This window comes from Pleurodeles waltl, chromosome 1_1, assembly GCF_031143425.1.
Source record: "Pleurodeles waltl isolate 20211129_DDA chromosome 1_1, aPleWal1.hap1.20221129, whole genome shotgun sequence".
Lineage (NCBI taxonomy): Eukaryota > Metazoa > Chordata > Amphibia > Caudata > Salamandridae > Pleurodeles > Pleurodeles waltl.
Window position 1 is genome coordinate 568,005,552 of NC_090436.1, and position 16,111 is coordinate 568,021,662.

The following is a 16,111-nucleotide window of genomic DNA, read 5'->3' on the forward strand; positions in this document are numbered from 1 at the left end:
AGACCTACTGGCTTTGCAACCACTTGTTTTCACCATTAGAGACAAGGAGAAATGCGAAAACCTACAGTGAAGCAGCCATGAACGAGCTCAGAACTTCCCCTAAAGACTAATATACAGTTTGGCCATTCGCCATTATCCCAATAGATTTACTGGTCAGCTCAAACCTGCTGATGACCTAGCAACAACTCCACAAGAGAATGCAGATTCCACACTCCATTTGCAGCACTGTATATGACAGTACTGACTATATGCAACCAAAATGTCAACAAGTAAGCTCATGCAGGGGTGTATAACTCCTCCAACAAGCATGGTCGAGTTGACATAACAAGAACAATGTATGAGCCTTTCCATTGAGCAGACTTGTGCCTTAAAAGATAAAATAAAATAAAAAGCAAATTAATTGTAAAGGGCCTAGCAGAGCATTTCATTCACCACCAAGGACTGTGTAAGTACTTTATTCCTTTTTGACAAAGCACATCCGGTTCCTCCCAGGATATTTTCATAATTGATTCTTAGTGACTTCAAACAATAGTTTTTTTGCAACTATTCGTATTCCAACCATTCCCAGGGAAGCGTAATATCAAATGGACATTTTGGATAAGATAATTTGGAAAGTATTTCATTGCTATAGATGTTATAAAAGAAAGGGAGTAAAAGCGAGTGTTTGATAAACCTCCAGATGTTGAACCACAATGAGGTGCTTTTTGGAACTTGGGGTGTTTATTCAGAAGCTTGCAGTAATTAGTCAAATGTCTATAACTGAGCAGAACAAAAGGAATCAAGGAACTATAAGAAATAACAACAAAATGCAGTGGAAACGTTTTAACTGAAAAAAATAATGTTTTGACCTCAGCTACAGAATCTATGAATATGTGGAAACCACAATATGGATATATGAACAGTATTAGGTCACGTGAAACTAAAGTGCAATGGCTGGAAATGTTACAAATGTTATTAAAATAGTTCCTGTATTTTGTTTAATAATAACCATTTTTTCTACTCTGTTAATAAATCATCAATATCTTTCGTTTATTAGTGAGTGTGGAACTTTGTGTTCATTGGTTCTCCCCAAAGATAAATATGTTTTGATTTAGGGGCATATTTACAAGAAAGTGGCACATCATAGATAATGTGTCACTTTTATTGTGCTCCCCCTACCACACCTAACGACATCATGGTTCCACCATATTTACAATACGGCGCACGATGGCGGTCGTTGGCACAATAGCGTCAACATTTTTAACGCTATTGTGGCGCTTTTCTACACTAGCTTCAACAATGTTGATGATAGTGCAGCAAAGCACAGGGAGGCCCATTGAATATAATGGATGCGTCATTTTAAAGCCTGCTCTGAGCAGGCATTAAAAATGATGGAAAAAATAATGCAGTGAGATGTTGTAAATTTCACTGCGCCATTTTTTAGGGCCTCCCTGTGACGGAACGCCCCCTTTGCATACAATATGCCTGGTGCAGGCATAATGTGGCGCAAGGGGTTACAAAATGGTGCAATGCAAGCACTGGGCCGCATGAAAATGTGGCACCTTTGTAAATGTGGTGCGTTGGAAATGCCTACCTAATGCCATATTAGCGTAAAAAGAATTACGCTAATGTGGCGCAAAAAGGAGCGATGGGCTTGTAAATATGCTCCTTAGTGTGGATAATAGTACAATAGATAGCATTTGCACGCACTACGCCATTGAGAGACTTAATACAGATTTATGAGGCTAACATTTTGAAGTGGTAACAGATCACAATCCTTTAGTTTTCCCTATGAACCTTGATGGTGTCCACAGAGCTTCAACATGATTGATTCAGCTTTTTTCAAGACTGCGAGAGTTTGATTTCAGAAACATATATGTCTCTGGACTCATGGACGTGCCTGCTGATGGGAGTAGTGTCATTTATGCAGAAACTGTTTGGGAAGAGTGAGTTGGTACAGCCATTGATGCAGTCTGATTGTAGGGGTGCTACATCTTGCGATGAATGGCCTGAAGAGAGTAGGAAGGATGCTATTTTGAAAAAAAGTAAAAAAACAAAAATTGTTGCTGGGGTCCACATAATAGTTATTTGGAGGACTTGTTTGTGAGATCTGAGTCGTTCTGTACTGGAATAATTTTGTTGACACTCTCAGGACATTTAAGCATCACATCTGCGCATAATTTGGTACGGGGAATTTTCTGGTAGCCTGCTATGAATGTACAAGTGGAGAGATAGGTCAAGCTGTGATAAAGTGTCTTTGTCCTTCGACAAACATTGGAAATGTGTTGAGAAGCATTTATACAATGTTGAGTTGCCAGGCAACCGCTGGAAAATGGCTGCACTGGATTTTATGGGTCCTTTATCAGTTTTGCCTTCTGGTATTATTGTTAAGTGGTTTTCTGTGATTATTTTTCTGGGTGGATCTTTGATGTGTTTTTTCATTTGCCAGCTTTGAGTTTCTCACTTTTGTGTTTGCCAGGAGGAGATGCAACCGTTCTCGAGCCAACAGGGTATAATCGGAAGTTATATCATTAAAAACTCACTTTTATACTCATTCTTTGAACTGTCTCATTGAAGGGGCAAATACATTTTAGAAGGAGGGGGCACAGACTGCCGTTGCTAATGGGTTCGACGAGAAATGTTTTTGAGAGAAAAAGTTACAATTTATGTTAACAAACCACATTCCAACACTGGTCTAGCTCCTTTTGTTCTGCTACAAGGGCGTAATGGCCGAATTAAACTCACGCCTTGTAAATTTAAAAAAAATGTGATTTTCCTATCTCTTACTAAGAGCTTGGAGAGGTCAAAAGAATTTTTATGAAACAAAGTTAAGTTAAGCAATACTATGGCAAAGTTAAGCATGTCAAAGACATTGAGTGGAGATGGTGTTCTCATCAAGAAATGTGAAAGGTTTTTAAGGGTTTACTAAAATGAACGTCTCTTGTTAAAATTGCCAAAATGTCAAAAATTCCCTTCTAGATGGGAATGGGTGTTGGAATAAAAACACTTGTTTTGATGGATCAAGTTAACACAATATTTTGAGGCATGTGTTTGATTCGGATGATGAACGATTTGATTGGTCTCATTTGTCTGGCAGCATGCAACTCATCTCTTACAATAAGCAACATGTTCAAACAAAGGCCCTCAAGTGAACTGAAATTGAAGAGAAATTTGATATGGAACTCATACTCACTGACAGTTTATAAGCGTCACAGACTATAGGAAGTAGTCCCCGTGAAGGCAGAAGGGCTCAGAACAGCCAGCACTACTAGACAGCTGTCGCCACTGTCAACATCCCTCCATACACACGTCACAAGGTCAGATGACCTGCCAAATCTTCTGATGTCCATGTAGTTTCTGTGGCTAAGCTGACCACCAACATTTAACACTACACTGGCGACAAGGGTTTAACAAAATGCAGCTTCAGGCATAGGTGAGGCCACCTGCTGCTATACCCAAGGGTGCTGGGCGAGACATTGCCATAAGTTCACCCCTATTCAAGTTAAAGTGCTGCTGGGCTTTATTACAATTCCTAAGAAACTAGTAAGTAGTCCTACATTGGTCAAATGCTTCTAAACAAAGTAGGCTTCTAAGGGTATTCATGTTACTAAACAAAAGACTGTGACCCCAACAGAGGTTGGCAGCTAGACTCTTAATATAGATACCCGGGTGCCCCATTTCTAAACCTAAGGCTTCAACTGGTGCAAGGGTACTTACATTACCAACTTCACACTGTTTCCCCCTCTACTGTTTGGAGAAGGCTCCAAAATTTCAAAACCATTATTTCAATCCATATAGTAAGGTCAAGTTTTTTTTTTAACATTATACATCAACAGTAAATGAATAAAGTGCCAATGGCCTACCGCTCTATAAAGAATTAAAAGTTCTGGGTGTGGTCTAATGCCAATGGAGTAGGCGGCTTTCTAAAGGGGCTCCTGCTGGCGCCTCCCACCCAGTGCCATCCTATACAAAAAACTGGCTTTCTGGGCTTCCAAACTCCTGATGCCCCTAAACTTAACGGCACTCCAAAACGCCGCTTGTGAAAACTGTGGCAGCTAGATCCAGCATTGGCCTCCTGTCATGCGTCAGATCCAAGATGGCAGTCGTGAGTCTGTAAACAGACCCGGCTCTGCCCCCGTGGGGCTTGCATGGACTGAGCAGAGAAGGAGAGCGCCGCTAAAGAACACCGCTGACCGGAGCTGCCTGGGCTCGCTGGCGGAGGTGTTCTGGTCACACGAAGGCAGTCGGAACGACTGCAAGAAGGACCTTGCTGGGATCATGGCTGCAGCCGGGGAAGCGCCTGGCAGAGGGCGCACACTAGTTTGAACCACCAGCCGTAAGAGAGAGGCAGAGATCCTGAGAGGCACCAGTGGCAGGAGGATTCTGGGTGGGCTGGCTGACCTGCTCCCCCTGCCATACTACTAGTGTGAGAGTGCCCTGAAGCATAAATGGCTGTGTCCGGTGGCCGTGCAAGAAGGAGCGTACCGGGAACAGCATGCCTGCACCTGGAGACCTGAATTATACAGTGGGGCCACAGCGGTGAGTGACTGCACAGCATAGAGGCACAGACCAGGAGATTAAAGGTCCATCAATTGACTTAGGGGGTCATTACATCCAGCTGCCCGCCAAGGTTGGACCGCCGGGCGGCCGCCAATGCAGCCACACTCCCGCCGCGGCCATAATGAGATCCCCGCTGGGCCGGCGGGCGGAAACGTGGTTTCTGCCCGCCGGCCCAGCGGGGATCTCGGCCGCAACACAGGATCCGGCTGCCACAGGTCCGTGGCAGGGGGCCCCTGCACTGCCCATGCCACTAGCATGGGCCGTGCAGGGGCCCCCAGGGGCCCCGCGACTCCCCTTTCTGCCAGCCTTTTCATGGTGGTTCTTACCGCCATGAAAAGGCTGGCGGGAGGGGGACTCGTAATCCCCTGGGCAGCGCTGCAAGCAGGGCTCCCCTGGAGGATTACTCCAGCCGGGACAAAAGTGGCGGGAAACTGCCGGTCCCGGCGGTGCGACCGCGGCGCTTCCGCCGCGTTCGGAATCCCCCCTGGAAGCACCGTCAGCCTGTTGCCGGTGCTTCCTCCAAAACAGCCTTGGCGGTCGAAGACCGCCATGGTTGTAATGACCCCCATAATCCTTAGCCCGGTTACACCCAACTGTGGACCCTGCTGGGACATATAGTTAAAGCTCCACCATGGGCTACATAAGGATACTGAGGGACCTGCCAGTATGTGAACTCATCTGACAGTTACCTCTCTAACTGGAGCTGGTGATGATCGGAAGGCATTAGAGTTCCCCTATACTAGTCTCACTCACAGAGTCAAGAGAGCACAAAGCCTGCACAGGAAAGAGAGTCTATTATGGGGGCACAATTGGAAACCCCCATCATTGAGTGCGACCTGGGGGGCAGTAGGAAAGTCACTCTTTTAGACATGGTAACCCACACTTTTTGCCTGCTTATCAGTGTGCTTAGACTGTCTCCACCGGGATCCTGCTAACCAGGACCCTAGTGATTGTGCCCTCTCTTCCAAATTTAGTTGATTTGGTACACTTTACACTCTACAACTGGCATACTGGTGTACCCCTGTAAGTCCCTAGTATATGGTACTTAGGTACCCAGGGCATTGGTACACCAGGGGTCCCCCATGGGCTGCAGCATGGGCTGCAGCATGTATAATGCCACCCATAGGAGCCCATGCAAATTATGTCTGCAGGCCTGCCATTGCAGCCAGCGTGAAAAGGTGCATGCATCTTTCACTCCAGATATAAGGTTTGCCTTATATCAGGGTCACTGCACTCTGTCCCTATAAGTCACCCGAATGGTAGGCCTTTTAGCCCAAAGACAGGGTGCATGGTTCTAAGTGAGATTGCACCCCTGCATGAGCAGAGTGCCCCTGGAATCCCCAGAATCCATTCCCTGGGCTTTGTACGTGCGTTGAAACCATCTTAAGGTATGTAGTGGACACTAGTCAAAACGAGTGGTCCAGCTACATAATGGCTTCACGGAACAAGTTGGAACCATGCATCTACACTAATTCCAGTACTAGTTGTACAATGCTATGTACTCTGGGGGTTCCCTAGGGAATCCCCCAAAGTCTGCCTGTACAACCTTGCAGGGTGTGCATGTTAGCTCGTGCTGCTGCCGACCCCAGACACTGTTCTGCCCTTCTGCTGCTGAGCCTAACTCAGGCAGGGGAAGGCAAAGCAAATGATTTCCTGTAAGATGCAGGTGTGACCACCTCTTCTTTAGAAATAGGTGTCTCTGGGCTGGGGGTAGGGGTGCCTCTAAGTGCTACCAGACTGCTTTGAAGGGCACATTCGTTGCCCTATTTGGCATAAACCGGTTTGCAATAGTAAAGAAACCACAAAAAGGACATGGGAGTGACCACCCCCGTGTCCAGCTCCTCCCCTAGGAAGGTGGACAGACCTCACTGGGATTCAAAGGTTTCACTGGGATCCTACTAACCAGGACCCCCCTGATTGTGCTCTCCCCTCTAAGTGTGGTTGCTTTGGTACCCTTTGTTGTAACTTAATAGCGATTAGATTAAGCATTAGCAGAAGACATCTTGTATTTAGCAACTATTGTGAACATTTGGCGGAGTCCATTTTGTATTCATGGCAGCCATTTTCTCTGCCATGTGCTCGCCATGTGCTCTGTCCTACCTTTCTGTTAACTACTCTTGAAAATCTGTCTAGTGACAAGTTATATTTAGCATCTCCCACGTTCGCACATGCCCAGTAAGATCTGCAGCTGTTAGTAATCAGTAACAGACAGTAATGTGTCAACTAGTCATTGAAACTGTTAGCCCCTCCTACCTGTCGACTGTGCATTTCCATATGACCTTACATGTATGTAAGTCTTGCTTCTATAATTGTACCACCTTCTTTTAGCCCCTGCGTGGGTATAAAAGGAGCATGCTCTCTTAGTTCAGTGTGCTACTTCAAACATTACCGAAGGGTGCTGTTTGAACTGTAGTACCTCCTCATGTGGTTTAATAAACTTTGTCTTTTATTTCAGTTTCTGTGCCAACTTCTTCCCATATGGTCTGAGGACTTTGTGCAGAGAAGGGTGAACCCCTTGCACTAGTAGGCCTTGCTGAGGCTTATTTCAACAAATTGGCACCCGAACAGGGTCTCATCAGCGACTCGGACGCCCAACGGATTGGTCGCGACGAAGGATTGGGATCTCGCTGCGGACGATCAATGCCTGAGGAGACTCGAGACTTGGCAACCACAGCATTTTTCCCTTCTTTCTGATTTGACCATCCAGGTGGTGCCGGTCCTTGACTGAGATTCTTTTTGTTCATTTGTCATGCAGTGACCATTTGGTCGATTTTAGAACTTGGCAGTTGGAACCTGGACACCCTATGATTGGTAAGAGCCGTTTTATGGCACTTGCTGTGGGTTTTGATGCCTTTGGTAATGAAATTTAGCACGACTTACTGTGGCTCTCGTATTTTGTGTGACTAGTCAATTTGTGTCCTTTGAATTGATATATAAATTGCAATTTATATAGGCAGGTAATGAGGAGAATTTTCTCCAATTTAATTTTGATTTGAACGGCACCTTAAGTGCTACTTTGATTATAATATTTCATATTCTGCACTATTTTTGGCATGCCTGTTTTTAGCGCATTTCATAGGATGTGTTGCTTTTGTAATGGTATCAATTTGAGACTGGAAGAATCGCCACCGGCACCCCCAGAGGGGACGCCCAATAGAGATTTGTATGTTAAACATGGTCTTTCTTCTATAATGTACAGCACATTATGGAATAAATACACTCGTGCGGATCCTGAGTTGCGTTGGCCTATGCATGGGTCATTTGATTTGCGAAAGATTGAGTATGTGGAACAATGTATGTGTAAGCGAAAATCTAGGAAAGATATGTTTGACTGTGTACGAATGTGGGAGAAAGAAGTCCATGGACGAGTGAAGCGTGAGCAAGCCTTGCTTGAGAAAGAGCAGCAGAAGAATGTATATGTGAAAGCATTGGAAATGAGAAATAAATAAATAAATGACTTAAAGGAGCTAGAAGAGAAAGAACGTAAATTACAGGTAACTGGCCAATACACCGTTAGGCAACCTCTCTATCCTATCCTGAATAAACCACACAATGATTTTTTGTTGCTAGATCGCCCTCCACCTCCGAATGTCGTTCCTTCTGCCCCTCATGAGTTAGCTAAGGTCTCTGGTTCGGAGCGACAGAAGATGCGAGACAGTCGCTCTATGTTGCCTGCTGACCGTGCGTCTGAGCTTAGATCTATTGCTTGTAAAACAATTTGTAGCATTGTCTCTGCTTCTGAACTTTTAGACAACATGAAACGGTGGACGGAAAAGGAGCAGCTATATTTTACTGAGGCATTTGGCACAGAAGTTATTGAACTATATCGGAAATATTCTGATGAGTTAGAGCCCAATGATGTAGCAGCTGATCATAAGCAAATTCGTGATGGTCTTTTTGTTTTCTCCCAGGTGGCTGATGCAATCAGGTGTTTGGTGAAATTATGTGTTGGGGCAGTCCGTTTGTAAAGGAGAAAAGGGCTGTGGACGTAGTTGCACGGACATCTCAGACTAGGGGGGTACAAGCTTCCATCTTCGGAACAGATAAGACTATGATAGTTCACGCGAAACCAATGCGGGAGGCTGCGCCTTTGTATGTTCCTCCTAAAGGATTGGGTACAAGTGATGATAAAACTTCTGTTGATGCTAAGGGTTATTTTATTTATAATTGGGTGTATACTCCTTGGAATAGGGCAGATGTAATGGCACTTAAAACAGCATTACCTGACCCACGGAAAAATCCAGCCGCCTTTTATGAGGAAGTTGAGGGAGCAATTAGTTCTTGTACTATGACTTTGGCTGACATTGATTTATTTTTCGGATTGATATTACCGCCAGATATGTGGAGAACTGTTCGTATAATTGATGATTGTGTAGTTTTTGGAGCGTCATGGAAAGAATTAGAACAGATGGACGGGGATAGGGAACCTGCAAAAAAGCCATATCAGTTGATTCTAGATCTTCCCGCAGCCATATTAGTTAAGTTAAAAATGATTATTCCCCTAAAAAGATAGATTGGACTGTTTTAGCGTCTTGTAAGCAAAAGGCAGATGAATCGGTCTCTGATTTCTTTACACGCTTTGAAGAAGCATTTCATGATTTTAGCGGCCAGTTATTGTCAGATGATACGGGCAGACATTTGTTTGTCGATAAATATGTTGCATATCTGTTACCAGGAATAGCTAGGCGTCTAAAAGCTAGTGAAAGTTCATGGACTACCTCTACTCCGGTTGACTATGGCTCAGTATTATGAACGTCAGGAATTAGAAGCAAAAGGGAGCGGGGATAAAAAGATTAAAGAATTAAAGACGAAGGTTATGTTGGCTCAAGCTTATGGTCCGCCTTTTAGAGGTAGTGATAGAGGTGGATGTGGATCTTATGGTTCTTCTTACACTCGTTCGAATTTGTCTGTTGATCAGTGTGCGTATTGTAAGAAATTTGGGCATTGGGCTGCCGATTGTCCAGCACTACGTATTCAGCAGTGTTCACGTGGTCGGGGACAAATGAGAAATCGCTCAGGATATTCAGGGCCTAGAAGAAGCACAAATGATCATGCTAGGGTTGATGCTAATGTACGAGGGCAGGATGGGTTTAACACTTTTGATAGACTGAACCAATACCAGATATCTAACTATGTGCAGCCTGATTTCCAAGATTCTGCTTATGCATAGGATTGCCCAGGATGGGGTAAGGAATCAGTTGAAGTTCCAGTAGATCAGAGGGGTCCCTATGTTACAGCACATGTTTTGGGTTCTACTGATCAGTTTCTGGTTGATACAGGAGCTACTCGTAGCGCCTTCTCTAAACAATTGATTCCATGGGCTCCCCTGTCTGGCTTAACCATTACATCGATAGGTTTCGATGGAACACCTTCCCCAAGCCCATTGTCACAACCACTTGCATTCCATGTTGATAAATTTACTGCTCCATGTCCATTTTTGCTTTCTCCAAATACACCAGACAATATTGTGGGTCTTGATATGCTCAAGTATTTCAGGGCTACAATACGATGCTCTCCTGAAGGGGTGCGTGTTATTTTGAATGATAATCATCCTGTGATGGAAAGAGTTTGTCTTGTTAAAGAGGATATTGCATTAGCTTCACTCCCTAGTACTTTGTGGGCTACTTCAGATACTGATGTGGGACAAATGATTATTCCACCGGTACATATTAGTGTCAAGGAGGGAGCTGTATTGCCACGTTTGCCTCAATACAAAATTTCACAGGAGGGCGAAGAAGCACTCACACGAATTGTGCATGATCTTATTGCAGTTGGAGTTGTTGAGGAAGTTACGTATAATGTTTGTAACAGTCCGATTCTTCCTATTCTGAAAAAGGATACTGATACTAGGATTTACCGATTCATTATTGATTTACGAGTAGTCAATAAGATTGTGATACCACAATATCCTGTGGTATCTGACATCACAACACTTCTTACTTTGGTTCCCCCGACAGCAACTATGTTCTCTGTGATAGACTTGAAGAATGCTTTCTTTTCGATCCCTATTCATCCTGACAGCCGATATTTGTTTGGTTTTACTTTGAATAAACAATCATATAGATTTTGCAGAGTTCCTCAAGGCTATACTGAGAGTCCTAGTATTTATATTCAAGCGTTAAAACGACAACTTGATTCTTTTGTTTTACCTGAAGGTGTGGCTCTCATACAATATGTCGATGATATTTTGTTGGCAGCTGATACCTCTGAGCAATGTGAAAAGTGCACTTTGTCCTTACTTTCTTTTCTTGCTTCACAACATCATAAAGTGTCACAAAAGAAATTGCAATATTGTAGACCAAAGGTAACCTATTTAGGTCACCTTTTGTCTAAGGAGGGCCGTGCACTTGCATCAGATCGTATTCAAGCAATTTTAGACACACCAGTACCCTCTACTCAGAAAGATGTTCGTGTATTCCTTGGTCTTACTTCTTTTTGTAGGCAATGGATATTAGGGTTTTCACACATTGTCAAACCTTTGCTAGCACTTTTGACTAAAGATACCTCAATGCCCCTCCCATGGATAGATGAATGTGAGACTGCTTTCCGGCAGCTACAACAAGACCTTTGTTCAGCACCAGTGTTAGGTACTCCAGATTACATGAAGCCTTTTGCACTTTACGTACATGAGAAAGATGGATGTGCATTGTCAGTTTTAGTACAGACACATGGCGATAAGCAGCGTCCCTGTGCATATTTTTCAGCAGTACTTGACCCTGTCGCTCGAGCGTTGCCTGGGTGTTTTCGTTCAGTTGCCGCAACAGCTGTGTCAATATGTCAGAGTGAAGGGATAGTTTTGTCACATAAGCTGTTGGTGTTAGTACCCCATGCGGTTGATGCTCTTTTAAATCAAACAAAGACACAACATTTAACTAGCGCTCGCCTGACAGGATATGAATTGACATTGCTGGCTCCTCACATTACACTGAAGAGATTTGCAACACTAAATCCAGCCACTTTGTTGCCATATCCGGTGACTCAGCCTCAGTCACAAGAAATACATGATTGTATATTCCTTACCGAAGAACAGACAAAGGGTCATATTGATTTACAAGATACGCCCCTTCCAGATGTAGACGGGGAATTGTGGGTTGATGGGTCTTGTTTGAAGTTGCCAGACGATACGACCTCAGCTGCATATGCAATCACCACAATACACACGGTAGTGGAGACAGCTCGTATATCACAGAAGTCAGCTCAAGCAGCTGACCTAATAGCTTTGACACGAGCATGTGAGCTTAGTACTGACTTATGTGTGAACATTTATACAGACAGCCGCTATGCTTTTGGAGTGGCTCATGATTTTGGTTTGCTTTGGAAGGAGAGAGGCTTTCTCACATCCCACGGGATGCAGATAATGCACGGAGAATTAGTGCATAACCTCTTGACTGCATTGACATATCCAAAGAAACTAGCTTTTGTGAAATGTAGTGCACACAAGAAAGTGACCGATAAGATAGGGCAAGGTAATGCCCTTGCGGACCGTGTAGCACGTGAGACTGCGATGCAACGATGTACTACTTCTATGTACGTAGTGAAGTCACAAGCTGAACGTTGGCATAATGCTAGACAAGACGTATTAGATATACAGAAATCTGCTTCTGTGAAAGAACATGAGCAATGGTCTGAAGAAGGAGAATTGGATGATGAGGGCTGGATAAATGGAAATTGCCTATAGCTTTTGTACAACCTATGGTTCAGATGGCACTTGGGCTGGCACATGTTGGAGCTTCAACAATAACAAAGTTTCTTACGCAAGTTTGGGAGCATCCAGAAATTTCCAGTACAGCTAAGAGAGTAGTTCTACAAATGGATTATATCAGCTTGAACGCTGCAACAATTTAAAGTATGTCTTGCTGGTGGTATGTGCCTTCAGTAAATGGATAGAGGCGTACCCCACAAAGGATAATACTGCCACTACCACAGCGAAGGTGCTTTTGAAATAATTTTTCCCTAGGTTTGGTGTTTGCAGACTTTTATGGAATGATAACGGACCTCATTTTGTTGGGTAAGTTATTAAGTACGTCCTGAAAGGATTAGGGATCAAACAGAAGTTCCATGCGGTTTTCCACCCACAATTAGCAGGGTTGGTGGAAAGGTATAATGCTACTTTGAAGCTGAAGATAGCGAAGATACAGGCTTCCACATCCTTAACTTGGCCGGATGCATTACCGTTGGCATTATTGTCTATTAGGTCAGTGCCACACTCTCGAATCGGCCTTAGTCCTTACGAAGTGGTATTATGAAGGCCAATGAACATTTGGGGAGTTCCTAAGCCAAATTCTGTATATGATGTACCTTGTGTCCTGATGAATGATTATTTGGCACAGTTAACCGACAATTTGGTTTCTATTCATCAACAGGTTCGAGAAGCACTTCCTGACAGATCTACAGGTGACGGCCATGAACTCCGACCTGGTGACCAGGTGATGATTAAGTATTTTGAAAGATCAAGCAGCTTGGAACCAAGGTGGCGAGGCCCAGAACAGGTGCTCCTTGCGACAAGGACAGCAGTTCGAGTGAAGAACCGAAAGAATTGGGTCCACAGTACTCACTGCAAGAGAGTGCTACCTACCTTGGTGGAACCTGCTGTGCTGACCGATCATCGAGAGATTTTGACTACGGAGAAAGGCCGTGCTATATCACCTGACGAATCTGCGGAGTTCTTCCCGGACCATACGATTTCTGGAGTGTCGCTATATAATTTGAGACCGAGGAAAGACAACGTAGTGCTGGAGAAAACTGGTTGAGCTACCGCCCTGGGCTAGTGAAACGGAGAGCCAATGTGGCAAGGGGGGGATCAGCCATGCATTAGAGTAGTGACACCCGTCTTGGCCCGTGGTGAAGAAATCAGCGGCTGCCCAGGGATAAGAGCTCCAACGATTGTTTTTAATTAATTTCTGAAAGGGTCGATTATCACTGTTGCTAAAATGAATAACAAACTAATCATTAGTACTATGGGGTTTGTTGTTGTTTTGGTGGTTATAGCAATAATCACCTGGTTTGTTGAAAAGAAGGCTCCTGCTCGTGAGTTTTTTGTTGCCACTACTCCAGTACCAGAGGATCACTATTACTTTACGCTCCCCTATCAGGAGCAGAAGCACCATCAATCGTACTTCAATAATACTTTCATTCAGATGTTGCATCATACTCAAATACTACTAACTGTTGGGTATGTGGAATGATACCTGCACATCAAAAGAAAGGAGGAACACCTTTCATTCCTCTTCCTTTTTCACACAATGGTTCTTGTCAAGCTTGGTATACGCTTTTGTTTGCATCTGGAAAACGTACAGAGGGCGGACTTCTTTTTCGCCTTAATAAAGTATGCTACCAAGACAAAGATGGGTATCCCCAAGCCAAAGGAACTAAATGGGAATGGGAAGAGTATCAACTGGACAATGTTTCAATACCATATGTCTTCACAAATATAAGAGACTCTGACAAGAAAGAACAATTTGTGATTTCTGTTACAAAAACTAAAGCAGATTTATGTATACGTAGCATTGGGCGAATTCCAGTAGGGATAAGCGATTGTACCTTGATTTTAATGATTGAGGGTGTAAATAATAGTAGTTTTACAGCTTCACATAATACATATTTTGTTTGTGGTAACTATGGATATTACCAACTACCTGTTGGGTGGTCAGGTGTGTGTTATGTATCTTTTCTATTACCCCCTGTGTTTTTGGCCCCTGATTCATATCACCGAGATTTTAAACTGTTCAATGACATCACTAAAAATAGATATAAAAGGACAATAAGTACAAATGAGGTAGACCAAACGGATACTAGCCTTCAACAATATGTTGATTTTAATTTAGGGTTGTTCTCCTTTGTGGGTGCTGCGTTAAACAGTAGGAAAGTGAGACGATTGACTAGGGTTGTGGAAGCTGTTACCAATCAGGCATCTCGGCCACTTGGGAATATTACCGAGGAGCTCCAAATTGCGAGGATTGTAGCGCTCCAAAATCGTATGGTACTAGATGTGATATTAGCTGATCGAGGTGGTGCATGTCGCATCATCGGTAGTAGTTGCTGTGTTTTTATTCCAGATCACTCACCTTCAGTATATGATGCAATATCTAAATTGCATAAAATTGCTACAGAAATCCACACAGAGACTGGTACTTGGACTTTTTCTGGATGGTTTTGGGCTCTTGTTTCCGCTTGGGGCTGGAAACTACTGACTATCCTGTGTGTAATGATTGCAATATTTTTCACATGCTGTATCTGTATTCAGTGTGGTCCAATGTTCTGCTCCATGTGTATTACTGCTTGTATGCCTACCAAGAGAAATATTACAGCAATGAAAGCACAACATATGTTAGATAAGGAAATAGCTGAAATGATGAGCATAAATATACAAGATGAATATTTAGATTATCCCAGAAAGACTAATGTCTTCAGCTAATGCTGAAAAGGTCGTCTGTTGTAACTTAATAGTGATTAGATTAAGCATTAGCAGAAGACATCTTGTATTTAGCAACTATTGTGAACATTTGGCGGAATCCATTTTGTATTCATGGTAGCCATTTTCTCTGCCATGTGCTCGCCATGTGCTCTGTCCTACCTTTCTGTTAACTACTCTTGAAAATCTGTCTAGTGACAAGTTATATTCAGCATCTCCCACTTTCGCACATGCCCAGTAAGATCTGCAGCTGTTAGTAATCAGTAACAGACAGTAATGTGTCAACTAGTCCTTGAAACTGTTAGCCCCTCCTACCTGTCGACTGTGCATTTCCATATGACCTTACATGTATGTAAGTCTTGCTTCTATAATTGTACCACCTTCTTTTAGCCCCTGCGTGGGTATAAAAGGAGCATGCTCTCTTAGTTCAGTGTGCTACTTCAAACATTACTGAAGGGTGCTGTTTGAACTGTAGTACCTCCTCATGAGGTTTAATAAACTTTGTCTTTTATTTCAGTTTCTGTGCAAACTTCTTCCTATATGGTCTGAGGACTTTGTGCAAAGAAGGCTGAACCCCTTGCACTAGTAGGCCTTGCTGAGGCTTACTTCAACACCTTGACACCCCACAATTGGCATACTGGTGTACCCCTGTCAGTCCCTAGTATATGGTACTTCAGATACCCAGGGCATTGGTACACCAGGGATGCAGCAGGTATGGTGCCACCCAAGGGAGCCCATGCAAACTGTGTCTTCAGGCCTGCCATTGCAGTTTGCCTGAAATGGTGCGTGCATCCTTTCATTACTAGTCACTGCACCAGGTCACTATAAGTCACCTCTATGTGCCCTCGTAGCCCTGAGGGCAGGGTGCAGTTTCCTGTGTGTGAGGGCACCCCTGCTTGAGCAGAGGTACCCCAATGAACTCCAGTTCCAATGCACTGGACTTCGTAAGTGTGGGAACCCATTTTTCCCATGTATTGGACACAGGTCAATCACCTGTGGTCCAGCTACATAATGGTAACTCCAAACCAAGGCATGTTTGGTATCAAACATTTTGGAATCATACCCCAATACTAATGCCAGTTTTGGTAGCATGATTCCATTCACTCTGGGGGGCTTCTTAGAGAACCCCCCGGTTTTGCTCCTACCAGTGTTTCAGGATTT

At 43.8% G+C, this 16,111-nt stretch overlaps 1 protein-coding gene across 1 annotated transcript in view; it reads right to left on the reverse strand.

Annotated features, from left to right (window-relative positions):
- The window catches only part of LOC138285815 (uncharacterized), a 569,249-nt gene that overhangs the window by 95,362 nt on the left and 457,776 nt on the right, over window positions 1-16,111 (reverse strand). The window lies entirely within an intron of this gene.